The sequence below is a fragment of the Amblyomma americanum genome, chromosome 1 (assembly GCF_052857255.1).
Source record: "Amblyomma americanum isolate KBUSLIRL-KWMA chromosome 1, ASM5285725v1, whole genome shotgun sequence".
NCBI lineage: Eukaryota > Metazoa > Arthropoda > Arachnida > Ixodida > Ixodidae > Amblyomma > Amblyomma americanum.
Window position 1 is genome coordinate 441436354 of NC_135497.1, and position 13920 is coordinate 441450273.

Sequence of the window (13920 nt, forward strand, 5' to 3'; positions counted from 1 at the left end):
GCAATAGAGTGTACGGCAAGTATGGTTTTCATAGTTTCATATTCATTGTTTATTGCAGCAACCAAACAAATACAGTCACAAAGCACACCCTTGGCACACAAACAAAAAATACATGTCACAGGCAGCACAAGCAGTATTGTTTAAGTTGGGTAATCATCTCAATAGTCACAGTGCAGATAGGAAAAAGCCCTGAAGTGCCACGAACGTTGTCAGTTAGGAAATTGAAAAGTATAGAAAACAATGCTACGACAGCTTCAATTGAAGCAAACATAACATGACATAAGTAGGCGCATCAACACAGACCATAGAGCACACTGGGATTATTCTTCACATTTAATTTCTTCAGCTGAAAGAATATAGCAGGTGCGTTTACATCTGCAAGGCAATGTTAAAGCCAGCTTTAGCACCCTCAAACGTGCTCAACGTAGGAGCAAATACCATAAATTGAGCCGGCGTACCATCTCCAGAGTACTTCTAGTCGTTAGCCGGATCAATTTGAAGTAATTTTACGTCAACAAAAGTACACATGAAGTACAGCGTACAGTGAAGTGCAATGTCGTACTCAGAGCTGTCAGGTAGCAAACTTTGTTCTAAATGGGCCTCCCGGTCAGTAGCGTGCACGTGGTTGCTCCTGAGAGCCCGGTGTGAAGTTCACGTTGGTGATAGTCAGCTGCATGAAACTCACTATAAATTAGAAAAATGTGGAGCCTCTTTCGCACACCTCAGCACTGAAAGTGTGTGCCCTGCAGTGTAGTACATAAATATCCCCGAAAACATGAAGCCAAGTACGCACGAACGGGTTACAGCTATGAAACACGAGCGAACAGCCCGGCGAAACCATATCGAAGCTATCGCGCATACCTAGAGCAGACGACACTGTCAAGAGCTCACCTGTGAAAGTCCAGCGGGAATCGGTGTAGCGTGACACCAATGGTACTATCCACGCTGTCGAAGTGTACCACGGAGCATCGTTTCTTCACATGCCGCAAGCTCATCTTGAAATGAAGCGCTAAGCGCTTCAAAAGAAGAGCGCGAAGCGTGCAAAGACGGAAAAAGACTTCGCACTGGCCGCACGCCGAAGGAAACGACAAAACCGAGAAAACTGCCGCAGCGGTGCAGCGGGGTGCAAATCTTACCGAACGGTGACAAAGAAGCGACGTGCAAGGACGACGAAAACTTCGCAAAGGGAGCATTTTGAGACCGGCGAGCTAAATTTATACGCTTTACCAGGCGCGCCATCGCAGACAGCTGGCGATAAGAGATCGCTTCGTAAGCTCCCGCCACTGTGGCCGGGTTAGACGGGTATCGAAACAAGGCCTGCAAAGACGCCCTGTAATGCACCGCACACTCATGAATAGGGGGCAGGTCAAGAGTGTTGCAAAAATACAAAATTTGCCAGGTTTTAATAAAATGACTTACCTCTTTCTTAAAACAAGGTGCTAATATATTTTTTCTTTTCTATTGGCAGATTACATTCCAATTTTGTAGCTTTATCATTTCTTTATATGAGTGTTTTGCCCCCCATCCTCTGGTTGTGCTGCAGTCGCGCTAAACCACTTTTCGGCCCAGCCTTCGCCACCACTTTAAATCCGCCTTGCCTGGGATTCGAGTCCAGTTTATGAGAGGTCGCTTTCATGCACAAGCGATTCGGATGCCATCGCAGACTTCATAAGCGCAGGGATGGGTTATCTGTAAAAGTGGTGCCGCGGTATCTTTCGGGTGCCGCTGTATTACTTTGTTAGATTTCCAAGGGCGAAAAGATTCGTTCCTTTATTTTGCAGATTTCCCAATTTAATGAAAAAATTCGTTTTAAAAATATCTAGCACACAGAATCAACTAAAACTTCTTGGAATCGTAATTTAACTTGTTGGGAATTAAGTACAATTAGCAGAGTATGCACAAAACACGTTGTCATGACTCTTTAAGGGAATGAACAAAAATATAAGAAAACGCACTTCGTACAGCAGACGTAGTTGGAGCAATAAACAAAATTCGAACAAAAAAGCTCGAACATAGTCTTAAAATATGGTCATCATGCCTTCACCTATGCTAGTACAAAGACTTCCTTGTTACTCTTTTCATTTCGCTGCTAATATTGTAATTGCTTTGTTTGCAGTTAATTTCTTGCTAATAGCGCATCATACTGCAATGAGCAGAAACAATATGGACAACTGAAAAGCAACAACTGCAGAACATCTGGCATCTAGTTGTAAGTGTTGGCGCCACATGGCAGAGGTTTCAATCACTCAGCTAACCTTGGCAGCTTTATTTTGTTGCCAGAATCAGGGTTTATGGGTGGCACATTATGATTAATATGCCACCCTGCCTAATACCACTAGTGAGATATTGTAAATAGTGGCTCTCATTTTGAATTAAAAGCTCTCTGCAGGTTCCGCTATGTGCAAGTCATCCATTTGTCCTTGTTTAGTAGGCTGCAGTTCTAATAGGAAAATGAGGAATAGACTCCCTAACATGTGCACATTTCCTTGAAGATGGGAAGGGAGTAGTGATGAAATAATATGCTGCAATCGGAGGAGGTCACAGAACTAATAGCGAAGCTTGCAGCTCTCCAAGCCTATGGGAGACGTATTTTGTGCTTTTATATCTGTTGACACTAAGCCAATATCTCCATACACAAGGAAGGTACAAATTTTTGTTGGTCAGTGTAATGTAATGATTGAGATATCTGATTAGAAAGTAAATGAAGAGAATCTAATGCAGTCAGATGGGTGCGAGCTTATGAGCTTCGAATTTCATTTTCGGTGCTCTACCAACTGAGCTATGGTGCCAGAAGTTCAATCTTCTTTCACAGGTATTTGCTGCGTGTAACCTATCCTTGAGATGTTTACCAGCACCACCCTTGTTCATAGCGCTGTATGTACTATGTCCGGTATAACAGCGAATGAAATGCGATCCAACGGAAGAGTGGGATTTGTGCGTTCACGTATGGCATCAAAGCTGCCAGAAAATTTGAGGCTCACTAAAGCTCTGCCTTTAAGGGTATCACAGACAGCGTTAACTGCTCCCACCTGCGGCTCTCGTTGTGGTCACTTGTGAACATACACAGAGTCCGCTACTCGTTTAATCATAAATTAATCTTTTAGTTTTTGCCACTATTATCTCACACATACTCATTCACATACAGTAGCAGGCTGCTTTATGTGGAAGACCACATGACATAGATACCTATAAAGCCTCGCTTTAACCAAGCGGCACTATCATGCCTATGTGGACTAGGAGTACCGTGTTTTATACCCCTGTCACACGGCCAGTTTCAATGGCCATCGAGTCGAGGGCCTTCGAAATTCTCAATTGAACTCGACAAAGTTGTGTCGCTGCTACACGGCAAATCTCAATGGCCATTGAAATGGTTCTCGTGTCTCACGCCAAGCTTGTGCGGTGCCACAATCGCTACTTTCAATTTGGCAAAAATAATCAAAATATTTGATAAATGTGTACTAAATGTTTAATACACGCATACGTGCATGTCATTTAAAACCCTTTTAATTGAACGTACGAGACGAACAGATGCAGACACTGCCGTAGCCAATCTAATACAAGACGAGCCAATATCAAACCAGTCCAGCTACATCGGAGCTCTGCTTCATCAAGCCTAACACCTGGGAAATCGCCTTGATATCTGAAAAACAAAAGCTATTTGTCTCTTGAAACTTTTTGCGAGGGTAAGAATGGGCAAATTGAAGGCGAATATAACAGCTTAGAACACGATATTGCTTTGAGGGATTGGCAACGAAGCTGTTATAGCTGTGAAGCAGGTGGACAGGGCGCCGCCATGTTGTCAACACTAAGTACGCAAGCAATGCAAAATTAATGAGCTTGATGCGCTTAAAGCCAGTCTCATATAATTTTATAATTCTTTTACAGCCTGCTTGCATTAAAGTTTACGAGAATAATGTTTCTTCATGCTTTTGTACCGTGAATGTATCGTGTACGAAAGTGCGCTTGGCGCCGCTCGAAGCAATGCTTGCAACCTTGGGCAGCGCTCAAAGGCCCTCTAAATCTCGATGGAGTTCCGCGCTGCTCCGTTGACTCGATAGACTACTGACTCGATAGCCATTGAAACTGCCGTGTAGCAGCGCTCGATCCCCTTTGAGTCGACAGACTGTCGGTTCGAGGGCCTTTGAAATGCCCGTGCGACAGGGGTATTAATCGGAACGCAAAGGTCCCAGTGGGTTTGATTTCCATCTCACTCTCCCATCTCGAAGTTTACCTTGATAAGCTCGAGTTGGCAGCTATGGTCATGTAATGTGGCCTCTTGAAGACACACAAGCTGCCGCCCAATCAGTCCTTGCATCTCACATGTAAATGACCGCCTGCCAGAGCCATGGCTGTCATTTTTCTTTGACTATGCTGACACACACTCACATACACTGGATCTTCTGGAGAATGGAGGCTCTATCACTTTCGCGTTACTAAAGGCTTTTGTTCTAATAAAGAGCCTCGATTCTGGCAGTCTTGCTGCCATGGGTAGTTCAAGAGGGTTATCGCACAACCTCCACTCCCGTCGGATCATGTTCCATATGACACTTGCTGCAGAACATACTATGTCTGTCGCTATGGACAAGTGTGGTGCTAGTGGACATCTCAACGGTAGGTTACATGCAGCAAATACGTACGGAAGAAAATTGAACAGCTGTCGTCTTAGCAGAGTTGGCAGAGCACCAAACATTATATTCGGCGCTCGCAGGTTCGCAACCCATTTTCTTTCTAATCAATTATCTCAATGATTACATTGTTATTTTACATTGATCAACATAAAAACAATTCCCTATGCTATCATTGATCTCAGTGGTTGTAGGCTTCCTACAAAATACTCAAAATACTGCCGTCTGAGAATGTACTGGTGTTTCACTACCAGTTTAGATGAACCAGAATTTCATACTTTCTACCTAGAGGGGTTCAAATACAGTCAAATCTTGTTATAACTAAGTAATTTTGGCCTAAAATATGTTATATGGAACAATCGCTCTGAATATACAGCAGCAAATTTCTGCAAACAAGTCTGCAAATAAACCAAAGGAAAGGGCTCTCTAAAGTGGACAACAGGAAGGTGTAATAACGCAAAGTTGTTGAATTCAAAGCTTGGTGTAAGCATGCGAAATCTCGCTCTTTGTTTTGTGTTGGAGAGCGGAAATGAACACTAGATTGGGATGCTGGATCCGCGCAGATCTATTAAAGAATCAATGCAATCTTTGCTTGGTGGCACTGGGTAGCATTTGCGAACACAAAATTCTCCACGAAATCAATATTATGTAGAGCTTTCTCCACATCAGGCCTCAAGTACTTTCTGTAGGTACCCCTTCAATTTCTTGACTGTCCGCGGTCTCTGCGCTTTTTAGAGCTCACTCTACGCTTCCCGTTTCGCTTTCATCGTCCCTACTTGCCTCGTCTTCAATAATCGGCTCGTCAGCGATTTCTTGGTCGGTAGGTCGGTTCGGATCTCACTACCAAGTTCTCATGAGCAGAGACTAATAAATCTACCACACAGCAAATTTAATCTGATTCCCATGGAATGTCATTCGCTCTTCTTCGGTGCAACATGGTAAAAAATGTAATTCGAAAATGATGGTAGTAACGATCAGGGAAAACAATAGTACAATTGAAAGACATCAGTGCGCATAAAAGATGTTTGAAACTGTTATGTAGAGTTTCAAAAGTGGGTGAGAACATTTCTGTGCAATAATATAAGCTTAAAATATTATTTCAGGCAATTTTACAGCACTTTAGCTATAAAAATCCAAGCCAAGTACAAAGTCAATCATTCGATAAACGTAAACAAACAAAATGGCAGGCGCGTGGAGCAGGGAAATGACTTCCAAAAGGTGAAGTGCTCAGTTACATCTTTAAACACTTGCGAGCTAAACGAACATGGAACGCCAACCAGCAAGAAACACGCAACCGAAAATGACCGACGGTCGTGGGAAAGGCCCTGCTTCACGGTCAGCCGCTGCCGTTGGCTGCTGCTGGGACCAAGAGTAACAGCTATCCACGAGAGCTTGTAGTGTCAAGAGGTTCACACCAAAATTAATATTTCTTTATCAGAACTAAATAACTACAATTTTTAACTTTGGCAGTTTGCATGCTATTTTTTCGCGTCGCTTGTTTCTACTGCGCATCTGGTGTCCAGAGTACACATTGGGTCCGAGATCGAATGCGAATGAGTTCCCCAAACTCATTCGATGGCGAATGTCATTCCAACCTAATGACATTAAATGTTTCCATGTAGCAGCCGATTAATGACATTAGGTGCTAATATCATTCGATGGGAATGACATTAAATTTGCCGTGTGGCAGGGGTATAAGTCTTGAAAAGTAACATTTAAAATCGCTATTTCACGTGGTGACAAAGAGGTCATTCTTCATTTCTCCTTTGGAACGGATGTCAATGGCTGTCTTCAATCTGCCTTGCGTTCACAATTGTCGACTGAGGGCTAGATGCAACACTGAAGTCCGCGGTAATGTCCCCGTTTGCACTAACTGTAAACTGCCAAAAAATCTTGACTCAAATGAAACTACTTTGACTTCTGGACTGCCATTTTGCGCAACTGAGTTGATGCAGGCATGGAATGTAGCCCACTTGCGCGCAGATGTGCACATGTCGTGAAGGGGCATGCAGCACGATGAGGGGATGGTTAGATGACATGCCAGTCATGCGTCTGTCAGCTTGATGCTAGTTCGTACTGCCCCTATTAGGTGCGGGATGTGAATGCACGATCGATTCATACACACTACTACTGTTCACTATTCAAATATTCAAAATATTGCACTTATTGAAGTTTTTACGGCTCCTTGTGCATTTTGAGCTATGCAAATACAAAAACTGCTCCATTAGGACAATTGTACCGGCAAACTTATACTGAAATAAATTACGAACCAACCAAACTTTCCTCTTTGTTATAACCGATAATTCGCTGTATCTATGTTCGTTCAACTATAGGTCCAACTATAGTGAATGAGGTTCAACTATAGTAAATGTGCGAATCAAATAGCAAGTGCTGTCTGAAATTTGTTCAGAATTTTGAATATTCGCACACCTCTAATATTTGTTGCTTCAGTCTTGCCTGCTTGCCAAAATGACAGTGGCAGGAAATTTATATGCTGAATATATGAGTTAATTTGGTAATATATCATAGAATTAATTTTTCAGATCGACAAGATATCCACACCCCGCTCTCGCAACAACGTGAGTGGGCCACATTCAATTTTGTATAGGGCTGTTTCATTTCCAGACAACTCTCAAGATTGTGATGACTGCTGTGAATGGCAGTGCGAGATGGCCCGTTGTTTCCTATGAAATCACCCTTATTCGTGGCATTGCAGTTCAAGAAGAATTTCAATAAACTGTGGATATGGGGGCGATTTGTCACTCTCTGAAATTTAAAAATTATGGTTTTTAAAAATGTATGATTGACACATCTGCTACTAGGACCGGGATTATGAGGCTGCGATATATAGCGCTACCATCGAGGCCAGTGACCCCACTAACTGCTGTCCAGGCCTCACATTATTTCTGAATTTTAATGCGACATTGTGAGTGATTTCTTGCCACAGAAAACTCTGTACTGGTATTGGCCATGGGTGGAAAGTCCTTATGAAACAGAGAAATAAATTCAAGAACAGCTCAGGAATGTTCAGATACACCAAATTTCTCTGAGAGGTTCCTGTAAACAAAAGAAAGTAACTGAGCTGAAGAGCAAAGTGGATAATTTTGATGGTAGTGGGAATTGAACCTTGGACCGTCAGACTGTGAGACAGGCACGTTACCCACAGGCCACAAAGCTTTCTTATTTTGTGTAGTGCATTCTTAAAATCTGGAGTGGACATGCCATTCGCTCATATCAGAAACTTCGAACCTTTTCCGAATACACAGCCCCTCCATCAAGCTGGATAAAAGTTGACCTAATGAATGCGTGATGCGTGTGAATGGGACACAGTAATGCACACGTTTCTACTCTTTTTCCCCTCAAAACTCTCGACAGCTTGTACTCTAGTGCAGCAACTAATTCGTTCATCTCAGGGCTACTGACCCTTTTCAAATGTCACCGAATTAAAAAAAATTACATTTGTGCTGTGCAATCAATGTTTCGTGTAAACCAAATTACGATACCTTTAGCCATACCAAAGCACTGAGATGGATATGTGCCGTCATTCTGTAATCATGGATTTTGAACATGTCAGGGTTCAGCAATCAAATTCTGCAGCTCCTGATAGAAATCCGAGCCGATATAAAGGAGCTGAAAGGGAACCACGCAGCAGGTCTGCAGCATTGTCTAGGAGATGAGTTGTTCCCATTTGGCTCGATGAACGATGTTGAGGACCTTGAAGAGAGCCTTGGAGACCCCGACAGAAGGGCTCTTCTGGTGAGCCAGGTGTTAGAGTGGTTGTTTTATAAGAAATGTTTTTCTCATTGCAAGTTTTTGTAATCTTATTCGTAAAAAATGGAAATTCTGCAATCAGCGTTGTATCTGTCAGCACTGTTTTCTCTGGTTATTTAAAATTGTGTGGTTTTCTTGGTGCCCGAGTTCACGTGGTGAAAAGAAGAGCTCAGAATCAACTTGAGTGCAGCTTTAAGCCAAAGCTTTGTGGTACAGCATGGATACAGCATTCTAGAAGGCTGCAGTGGAAAAGTTGTAGCTTTTCCTGTGAGCCTCGACAAGTGGCTGCCATGGCACGGTGCTAGCAGAGACAGCCTGTCGTGAAAGGACTCGACACAGAAGAATGCAGCAGTCACCCTTCACTCCCTGATTAGCACGAATAAAATTTCCAGATTTTTTAACATCGCCAGGTTGGCCATTATGCAGTATCTTTGTGCTTAACTTGATGGCTGCTCCCAGTAACGAAAATTGAAAGTACCTGCCGAGAAAATGGAAATTTGCCTGGAACCTGCAGGCATGAGAATATGGAATGCTAAATACCTGCATTTTTATTGCTCTCACTGATTGGCATTTTTTGGAACTTGTAGCATGGTCTTTATTCTTTAGATGTACAATTTTTCTAGCTTTGTCGCTCTTCATCAATGTCTTGTAGTCGCATTTGCAGTCTGCTAGCATGATTTTTGGTGAAATCAGCTGCATTTATTTTGGTTGCACATGCGTCTTTTTTGTCATGTGCATGAAACGGCAATTCATTGGGGAAAAATGGGTGTCAAAAATTTCTGGGTGCTAAGCATAGATAAAGGTCTCATTTGCTGTGCCTTGAGTGCAATAAATATGAGCTTAGAAAATGCTCGTCCATTTTTTATTTGCATTCAGCATCTTATTAAAATTTGTGCTGTAATGGTTTTCAGTTAAAGCGGCTTGCCTTAATCGGAGGGGACACGGCGGATGAGGCTACACGCCTAATCCTGAAAAGTTTTGTTACGACGCCTGTCGCCTTGCAGTTCACGCTGGAAGGCCGAGGGCACAGGCGACCTTTTAGGCAGGTTCGTCTGTATAGCGTGGTTGTTGGTGAGTTCTGCATGCTATGTTTGTTTGGTCTTGTTTGTACTTTGTGATGCTTCTTGTCCCTCGTATTTTCTTTAAGCACTGTGTTTAACTGCTTGCTCGATTTGATGTGCCTAGTAGCAATTGCAATTGTTTTGAGAACAAATGATGCTTACTGATAAAATCGTTTTCTTTATACTGGTGCTTCAACTTAACTGGCAACAAGCATTTAACCTTCAGAATAATCTGCTGGAAGAGATGACTGATACTTCTTTCAGGGCCTCCATAATTGCTTTACTGTACAACAAAAAGTAAAAGAACTCTTAAATTTGACCTGACACTTTGGTTCTGTCAACTTGCAGTGCATTAAAAGGGCCCTTTAATTCTAACATTACTGAAATTTAAATTTTGGTCTGTTTTGCTTGAGAGTTGATGTAATGTACTACATCTTAATTATCATAGCTTAACGATATGTTGAATTTACAATCCTATTTCGTTATCGAGAAATCTTCAGAAAATGATTGTCGTGTACAAAACCAAGCTACAAATTGTGACATTCTTGTTTGAGCCTTAAAAAGGAACTGAAAGGGGGCCCAACGAGGGTAAGAAAAGGTGATGAAACTGGTAGATATTGAATTGCCTATCATTGCCCTAGGAAAATTTTCAATATAGTTGATGTAGAAGCACAGATATTGGCAATTAAAAACTGCAATGCGCACGATCTTGGGCGAACGCCTGGTGACGTGGGTTGCGGCGCGGAAGCGCGAATTTTTGAACGTCTTGCAAATTACCAGCTTCCTCTGGAGGACTTACACATGGCATGCACGCTCAGTGGCATTTCCACTGCATAATGCACATATTTGAAGGCCACTTTCTGAACCCCCTTTTTCCACCCTTTAGCCTAAATGTATGCTCTTCATTGTACGCCGTTACTCACATCTATGTCGCCTTCGATTTCAAGCAGACACCCTAAAGTTAGAGGCCAGAAAAGTAAATGGGCAAAAATTCAAATCAAACTGCAGTTGAGTCCCACACAAGAATTTTGACACTGACATTTGTTAACCAATATTGTCTAGCATTCGCCCTGCCTCCTTCTAGCTGGGCTAGGTTTGGGATCAGGCCCTGTATTGGTACAGCCACCTCTTTTTATTGGCTTTGAAAGTTTTTATAACGTTTCAGTTGTTTGCCCCTTTTCTGGTCCAGGTAAGCCTGTCATATGTCATGTGGGAAAAAGAAAGGTTTCTCTTAGCGTGATGACAATAATGAACTTAATTAGGAGTTAGCCATTGGGCAAAGCATTCTCAAATGAGGTGAGGTAATCTGTGGCATGCCACATTATCAATGAAAACCATGTCAGTGTTACACTACCTCCTAGAAATTTTCCATGCTATGTGGGGCTGACACCAGACATATTCTGCAGCGGCACTCAACTTGGCACTTGCTTGCCTAATGTAGATCATTAAGGACATTATTGTTATTTTTTGTCACCAGTAAATATTTTGTGAGACTCATTTGTATGTTGATGCCTGTGAGATGAAAAAATGCATTTAACGTAAAAAATATTAAATTAAATTGAACGTTTTCCCACCACTTGATCCAAATTTGTGATGTTTACAATAAAAAAGATGCCATGACCAGTATCTTGAGGTCGCAGTGTGACATAGCATGTGAAATATGCGCTAAAAAATTGGTTGATGCTGCTTTCAGCTGTCTAATTAGTGAGCAGCAGTGGTGCCTGTTTTTATCTTTTGCCATTTTTAGCTTACAAAGGCTGTTTTCAGCGGGACTGAATTTTGGGGGGTGAGCATGCATTAATTTATTCAAACAGGCTAACAGTAGTTTTCTCTAGGTAAAGTAATGCCTTTACAGGAAACTGGAATTGCATTCTTTCAAAGGCTAAGTAGAGCAGACACATATGCTATAGACGATATGCGACTCTAGCTGAATATTCTAGTTCGAAATAAAAGGTGTGATACACAGGTTATAACGTAAAAGTACATTTTTGCGAGCAGCAAATTTTATTTGCTGATTTCAGCTTATTGTTTATGAGAATTTGCTGAAATTATCATGTTTACAAAAATGTGCCAATAATTGGGAAGTTACAAATAGCGGGTCAAATGTGTTTTGATCTGTTTACTTAACAAAAAAGTGTAATGCACATTCGAATAAAATAATGCTTTCAAGTTTTTGAGGTAGAAATAATTTGCCGTATTTTTGAATAGAGCATGGTGCAGTTTTTTCTTTTTCTTTGCTGTCTCAGAAAACAGTTCATTTTTTGAGTCGGTAGCGACACTGTGCTCTTCAATTTGGTATGTACAACTAGCACGCCTTTACAGGTATGCCCAAATTTCGTGCCTACTTTTAATCCACTAAATGTGTTTTTGCTGCAGTCTTCTCTATGTTATTACGATGATTCACCACATTGCTGAGAATTCATGTTTTGCACATTCATAATTACAAACTGTTTTATTACAGCTGCTGTGCAGCGCAGGGTGCCTGATGCAGATGTGGGCCGCATCAATTCCCGTATTGCAAGTTTTTTGTTTGACGCAAGGAACCAGGACGGTGGCCGGAAGGCCAGAATGAACTTGACTCGGGCACTCCATCCTCCACTGATGGCGATGGACCTCCTCTGATGGAGCTTTTGTGTACTTTCAGTGCTTAGTGAAATTATCAGTACTTAGTAAAACATGTGACATTGACACTTTAGTTGCTTTCTTTAGAGTATTGTTAAAACCTGCAATTATCGTTTTATCCCTCCTAAAAGTAAAAAGAAAAACTTAAACGCTCCCTGAATTATTCAAGACATTTTGCATCTGTCACATCGGACAAAAAGGTTAAGGTCACCGAGATCATGTTCTAAACCTGAATGCATTGCCCAGTTTAACAAAGCGAAAGAAGAGCACCGTGTTTCGACAAATTCTTCTAAAGATTTTTATTTTCGTTCTGAACTGCAAAATTTACTGATTAGCAACCCAAAAAAATTTGGTCCTCGATCATTCCTAAGGATACTCCATCAAGTTCATTTATTGTTAACGACCATTCAATTCAGAATCCCAAGAGCATTAGAGACACTTATAACTCATTATTTCAGTCTGTTTTTGAGCATGACAATTCAGTCGCTCCGTCATTCCTCTATACCGAATCATCTTCAATTGATAAAATAAGTTTCCTTGGAGGGTATTCTTAATATGATATTGAATTTGGATTTGAAGAAATCAAGCGGGTCTGATTGAAGCCCCAATGCATTCTTCGTTAGATACTCATTATGGAATTCGCGTTGTCTACATGTTCTTTTTATTAAACCACTTAGTTCTGGTATTGTCCTTAAGTCTTGGAAATTGGTAAAAGTTCTGCCGTCATTTAAGTCAGGCAATAAGCAATATCTTGTAAAATGCTTGAACATGTCATCCATACACACATCATACAATTTCTTAAATTGAATATCATTTTATCTAATGTTCAGCATGGCTTCAGGCAAGGTTTTAGCACATCTACCCAATTAACAGAATTCGTCCACGACATTGCTCATAATCTGGACCGGGGTTGCCAAATTGATGCTGTTTTCATTGATTGAAATTAAATTATCAAACAAAACTTATATCGAAGGATTGAACCTTAGTGACCTGATCTCTATCTTTCTCTCTGAGCGCTTACAGTTCAGTTCAGCCCAGTCTTTCGTCGCCCCTGTAACATCTGTTGTGCCACAAGGCTCTGTCTTAGGACCTTTATTGTTTCCATTGTATATAAATGACCTCCCTTGTAACATCACCTCGAACATTCGCATGTACGCTGACGACTGCGTTTTTTATGGTGTATTCACTCTTCGGATGATCATTCTCGCATCAATGAATCATTTTCTAGCTTCTGTAGGTGGTGTCAAAGTTGACAAATGAATATTAACTTTCGGAAAACTGTTGTCTTGACATTCAGCAATAGTTACTCTTCATCGGTTTTTGATTACTCTTTTCATAACATACCCCTTCAAAGGGTATCTGAGTACAAATACTTAGGAATTATTTTTACTTCCAACTTATCATGGTCCAAGCATATTGACTTCATCTGTAATAGAGCCCTAAAAAAATTAGGGTATCGTGAACGAACATTAGCTCAGGCTCCGAGAGAAAACAGGTTACTAATGTATAAATCCCTGATCTGTCGAATTCTTGACTATGCTTGTTTCTTTGGCATAGTAGCAGCGCAGAAGAACACACAAAACAAAAAGACCGAGACACCGAAACATAGACGCTGCACGCACAACTGTGTGCGTTTTTTGCGCTGCTACTATTACTTACAGAAGTAACAAACTCGCCCAAGAATTCGTTTTAGTGAAGTATTCTTGCTTCGTGTGGAATCCTTACAAGGTAACAGAGATTAAAAAAATTGAGGCGATCCAAAGAAAATCAGTTTGCTTCATTTGTAATAAATATCGTAGTGATTTTTCACTATCTTCTGTCCTGAAATCATTACAAATCAC